This window comes from Lissotriton helveticus, chromosome 12 (genome assembly GCF_964261635.1).
Source record: "Lissotriton helveticus chromosome 12, aLisHel1.1, whole genome shotgun sequence".
In the NCBI taxonomy this organism is placed as follows: Eukaryota; Metazoa; Chordata; class Amphibia; order Caudata; family Salamandridae; genus Lissotriton; species Lissotriton helveticus.
In genome coordinates this window covers 781,763,445-781,769,744 of record NC_136073.1, presented here as the reverse complement: position 1 = coordinate 781,769,744, position 6,300 = coordinate 781,763,445, and positions in this window count along the sequence as shown.

Genomic DNA, 6,300 nt, shown 5'->3' with positions numbered 1-6,300 from the left:
CAGCTGCTGCACGGGTTTGGGCACCAGAGGTGCCATGTTGGTCGGGGTCATCCGTGGAGTGGTGAGAGGCGACGCTGTCCGTGGGATCAGGGTCCTGCGTAACCTGGGACTGTGAGTCATCTCCCCCATTTTTGGGGGTAGATTCCGCACGTTGCCCTGTGGGTGTGAGAGGCAGACAATGTTAATGTCATTTAATGCAACATACATTTTTCATACACATTGTAGTTGGCACTGTTCCACCTGGTAGTTGTCTATGCTTTGGATTGTCCTCAACGTTCACTTGTGGATGGGTATGTTGTGGGGTCAGATTGATCTGTGCTCAGGAGTCATTGACATGTGGGGGCATATTTTCAATCCCTGGCACAGCCCTGCATATCAGCAGGGATTCGACTGTCATTGTGCACCACAACTATGCCAGCATGGATGCGACACATTTATAATGCGGAGGACCATGGGGGAAAGATGGCACAGCTGCGTCACTCATATGTGCCGTAGAAGTGGCTCATTGCTGGAGTTGCGTCACCAGCGCAACGCAGCTCCAGCAATGCTCTGTGGGGCCCTATCTGCACAATGCTGCATCAACTCTTACGCCTGCTTCAAGCATGCGCAGGGGTTTGACACAACATGTGGTTAAAAGTGACCGAGATTTCACTCAGACACTTTTGGGAGCCATTGCTGTGCCCCCCGCGCGCCAGAACACCTACTTCTGGCGCAGGGCTTTAGAACGTGACACATCTCCCAGGTGCGTCACCTTGTAAATACCCAGCACCGTGGCACCACTTTTGTGCAGCCGCTGCGTCACAAAGGTGATGCAACAGCGGCGTTAAAGGAGCGCAAGGGGCTTGTGAATCTGCACCGTGCATTTTTTGCTTGGATGTTTCAGCAGATCTGTATTGGTTTTGTTGTGTTACATGGCCATTGTGACAGTGGGGCACTCCATTGCCTGTTCCAGGGGGCTATGTTTGTGTAAGGGGTGTGTGTGAAAGGCCGTGCTGGTAGTTGGAGTCTAATTTGGAACTGGGCCTCCCTCGTGGTGTGGCTGTCGTAATTATTTGAATGTTCTAGTTCTAGTCTTGGGAACACCCCGTTCATGTTCTTATTATTATTGAACTCCCTGGTTGGGTTGTTCCCCTTTATCCTTGTTTAGGTTCAGGGTCCCTTTCTTGTTAATTATGCTGTCCCCCCCATGGAGCATGCTGCCGTGACAGTGGTTGTTAGTTCCTGTCCAAGATATCTGACCTTGTTGTCCTGGTGTTTGTGTTTGCACTGGTCACAGGAGGGCCTTGTGCTGCCTACACCAGGGCCCAGTGTCAGCTATCTTGTCAGTACTTTCCCACTCCCTGTGCATTGAGCATGGTGCATGGGTGTGTATCTGGGCCATATGGGATGAGGGAAATTGGGCATGGGGGTCCACAGATATGTTTATAGGGGTGGGCACATTTTTAACTTCATCAACATCCCCCTTGCACCCTTCTCCCCACTGCCTTGCACCCTTCTCGCCCTCCCCCTTGCACCCTTCTCACCCTCCCCTTGTACCCTTCTCCCCTTGTACCCTTCTCCCCACTGCCTTGTACCCTTCCCGCCCTCCCCTTGCACCCTTCTCCCCTCCCCCTTGCACCCTTCTCCCTGCACCCTTCTCCCCACTGCCTTGCACCCTTCTCCCTCTCCCCCTTGCGCCCTTCTCGCTCTCCGCCTTGCACCCTTCTTGCCCCCATTGCACCCTTCTCCCCTCTGCCTTGCACCCTTCTCGCCCTCCCCCTTGCACCCTTCTCCGCTCTGCCTTGCACCCTTCTCAACCTCCCCTTGCACCCTTCTCCCCTCTGCCTTGCACCCTTCTCGCCCTCCCCCTTGCACCCTTCTCACCCTCCCCCTTGCACCCTTCTCCCCTCTGCCTTGTACCCTTCTAGCCCTCCCCCTTGCCCCTTTCTCGCCCTCTGCCTTGCACCTTTCTCGGACACCCCCTTGCACCCTTCCCACCCAATGGAGGGGCTGCCACCTCGAACAATGTCACCATTCCAAAAGCATGATGGACTAGGTCCGGCCCTGACTGGGCCCACACCAGATGCACTGGGGATCCAGGGGGGGAGAGGAGGGGGGGGCAAGACCCCCCCCCTTGCCCCCCTTGTGGACACCCATGCAATTGGGTCAGATTTGGAGTCCCACAATGCATTTTGTGACACCCACACTCCCAGCATACCGGACGTCCATTTGTGGGTCTGTGCTTCCTGTAGCATGGGACATAGCATAGCCTTGCTTTATCAATGGGGCATACACATGTTAGTTGCATTAGCATCGTTTTTGGATGTAGTTGTGGGCAGTGGGCGCTTGGGGATTGGTGCAGGCATTTTTTGTACTTGGGGTGTGGATGCCATTACCCCCATGTTACATGAGTTGTTTGTGTACTCACCAGGCTCTATGACTCCTTCAATTCCATGTACCCCCACCGGTGGTAGCAGGGCCATCACCTTCTCCTCCCAGGGCTGGTACTGTACTGGTCTGCGGGGACCACCACCTCCAGTGTGCTGGCTCTGTAGGTACTCTTCGTCCATTTTCTGCTTGATCATCCTCCGCAGATCGTACCTCCTGGCCTGGCACTCCTTCCTTGTGCATATGATGGGTGCAACAGCATTTACCCTATTGATTATCCTCTCCCACAGTTGTGTTTTCTCAGCTATGCTGGTCTGTCTGACCAATGCGCCAAACAGCTGTGGCTCGACTCTGATGACTTCATCTACAAGGATCTCCATCTCCTCCTTTGTGAACTTTGGATTCTTCTGTGCGGACATGGTTTGAAGTGACGGTGTGTATGGATGTGGGTGTGTGGGTCTGAATGTGAATGGGGGTGTGTGGGTCTGAATGTGAATGGGGGGTGTGTGGGTCTGAATGTGATTGTGGGTATGTGTGAAGGTGGATGTGTGCAGTTGGTAGTGTGTTGTCAGTGTCTCTTGCTAATTGGGTATGTTGCAAAGGATCATGGTTTGTGTGTGTGGGCCCTTTTTATTGGTCCATTTGTGGGTGGGGCTTAGTTTGAATTTTTAGTGGGTGTGTTATAAGGGGTGGTTCTGAGTTAGCTCTTCTCTTTGCCTGTTTGGATTTGCCCAGGACATTCATTTCCATGGTTTGTACACTGGAGACATGTTTTGTGGTGTTGTGTGAGTCATTTTCACCCTCCTTGTGCTGTTTTACAGTGTCCGCGTGGTTCAGTACGGCTCGTTTACTTGTATTTGTTTCTGTTTATTTGTGTGTCCAACGCGACATTCTCGCGGTACGGGTCGTTTTCTACCTCCTTGTGCTGTTTCACTGGGTTCCCGTGCGCTTCGCTCAGTGTGGGTTCGTCTCGTATTAGATTTTGTGGTTTGCTCATACGTGATATTTTTAGGGGGTTCGCGTGCGCTTCGTTCAATGTGGGTTTGTCTCGTATTTGATTTCGTGGCTCGCTCATACGCGACATTTTTACGGGGTTCGCGTGCGCTTCGTTCAGTGTGGGTTCGTCTCGTATTTGATTTTGTGGCTCACTCATACGCGAAGTTTACCGTACAAATCGCAGCTCATACACAACATTTTCTGAATGATTCGCATTCTGATTCCCCGGTCTGGTTCGTACTTGTCGGGTCGTACAGCATGTTTACGATTCGTACGGTTCACCGCGAGGGTCCGTATCGTACGGATTTTCCCTTGCTTTTCGTACGGTTCGCAAAGATTCAGACGTATTTTTTTACAACCGATCGTACTACGCGATTCGGACGGATTTGTATGATTCTTACGGAAAGGGCTACGAATTTGAATCGTCGTACGGATTTGTTTCCCGAATCGGAATCGACCCCATAATATATATACTTACTTAATAATCAGTTTTAATAATTATTTTAATAACTTATAAATAATTACAAAATATTATAAATTACAAATACATCTATACACATAAAATAATAACATCAATACAAATTAAATAATTATGTAAAGCAAATTTTAAAAAAATAATTTACTTTTAATATTTTTAAAATTAATGATATACTACATTAGCTAAAATAATACAAAACATATTAAATAGCAGAGGGAATAAAACTACTATTCCAACTCCCCCCAAAAAACAGTGAGAAAAATGTTGTATAGCGTAGGGGTAAAAATTACTATTCCCACTCCAGAGAGTGCAACAGTAGGGAAAGTGTTGGATAGCGTCGGGGTAAAAACTACTATTCCCACTCCAGAGAGTGCAACAGTAGGGAAAGTGTTGGATAGCGTAGGGGTAAAAATTACTATTCCGACTCCAGAGAGTGCAACAGTAGGGAAAGTGTTGGATAGCGTAGGGGTAAAAAATTACTATTCCGACTCCAGAGCGTGCAACAGTAGGGAAAGTGTTGGATAGCGTAGGGGTAAAAATTACTATTCCAACTCCAGAGAGTGCAACAGTAGGGAAAGTGTTGGATAGCGTAGGGGTAAAAATTACTATTCCCACTCCAAAGAGTGCAACAGTATGGAAAGTGTTGGATAGCATAGGGGTAAAAATTACTATTAAAACTCCAGAGAGTGCAACAGTAGGGAAAGTGTTGGATAGCATAGGGGTAAACATTACTATTCCCACTCCAGAGAGTGCAACAGTAGGGAAAGTGATGGATAGCGTAGGGGTAACAATTACTATTCTCACTACCGCAAGTGCAACAGTAGGGAAAGTGTTGGATAGCGTAAGGGTAAAAATTACTATTCCCACTCCAGAGAGTGCAACAGTAGGGAAAGTGTTGGATAGCGTAGGGGTAAAAATTACTATTCCAACTCCAGAGAGTGCAACAGTAGTGAAAGTGTTAGATAACGTAGAGGTAAAAATTACTATTCCCACTCCAGAGAGTGCAACAGTAGGGAAAATGTTGGATAGTGTAGGGGTAAAAATTACTATTCAAACTCCAGAGAGTGCAACAGTAGGGAAAGTGTTGGATAGAATAGGGGTAAACATTACTATTCCCACTCCAGAGAGTGCAACAGTAGGGAAAGTGATGGATAGCGTAGGGGTAACAATTACTATTCTCACTACCGAGAGTGCAACAGTAGGGAAAGTGTTGGATAGCGTAGGGGTAACAATTACTATTCCCACTCCAGAGAGTGCAACAGTAGGGAAAGTGTTGGATAGCGTAAGGGTAAAAATTACTATTCCCACTCCAGAGAGTGCAACAGTAAGGAAAGTGTTGGATAGCGTAGAGGTAAAAATTACTATTCCCACTCCAGAGAGTGCAACAGTAGGGAAAATGTTGGATAGTGTAGGGGTAAAAATTACTATTCACACTCCAGAGAGTGCAACAGTAGGGAAAGTGTTGGATAGCGTAGAAGTTAAAAATAACATACTTATAAATAAATTAATGTTTTAAAATAATTAATACTTTTTTTAAATAAATCTAAACTATTTACAAATACCAATAAATAATTATTAAAACATAATTACCAATGAATAATTAATGAAAAATAAATTAATAATAAATACCAATTAATATTAAATAATAACTATTAATTACCAATTAATAAACATTGGTTATTAAAATATGTTTATAACAAAAACATATTAATTATAAAAAAAATTACCAATTAACAAATAGTAAACAATTAAATAATTTTGCATACCAAAATTATTAATTATTAAACATGAATCACCCGTTAATAATGACTTATTAATATATTAATTACACATATAAATACATAATATTAAGTAATATTTAATTACCAATTAATGATTAAACAATAAATTAATTTTCACAACCAAAAATTTATACTTTTAAATGATTACCAATTAATAATTCATGTCCAATACATTAAGTATCAATACTCAACAATAAATGTAATAATTACTTAATTAGATATCAATTACTTTACACACTATTCCCCCATAAACACACAACACACTCCAATAATAAAATAATACACAACCTAATTATCAAGTAATCAATTAATAAAAATGTATTACAATTAATACAAATTAATTACCAATTAATAATTAATTAACACTAGTATAATTATTTAATGAATAAAAATTAATTACAAATTAATAAAAATTAATTACTAATTGATAATTAATTAACAATAATATAATCATCAGTACCAATGAATAAAAATAAATGACTTAATTGCATTTAAATTACTTCCCACCCTATTCCGCTATAAACCCACAACCCGCTACAGAACTTACACAAAAAAATTATTTAAAATGAATTCATAATTCCTAAAAATTAATAATTAATTTAGTATAATTAAATTACTTCCCACCTTATTCCCCTATAAACCCACAACCCGCTATGGTACCCAAATACAAAATTAACT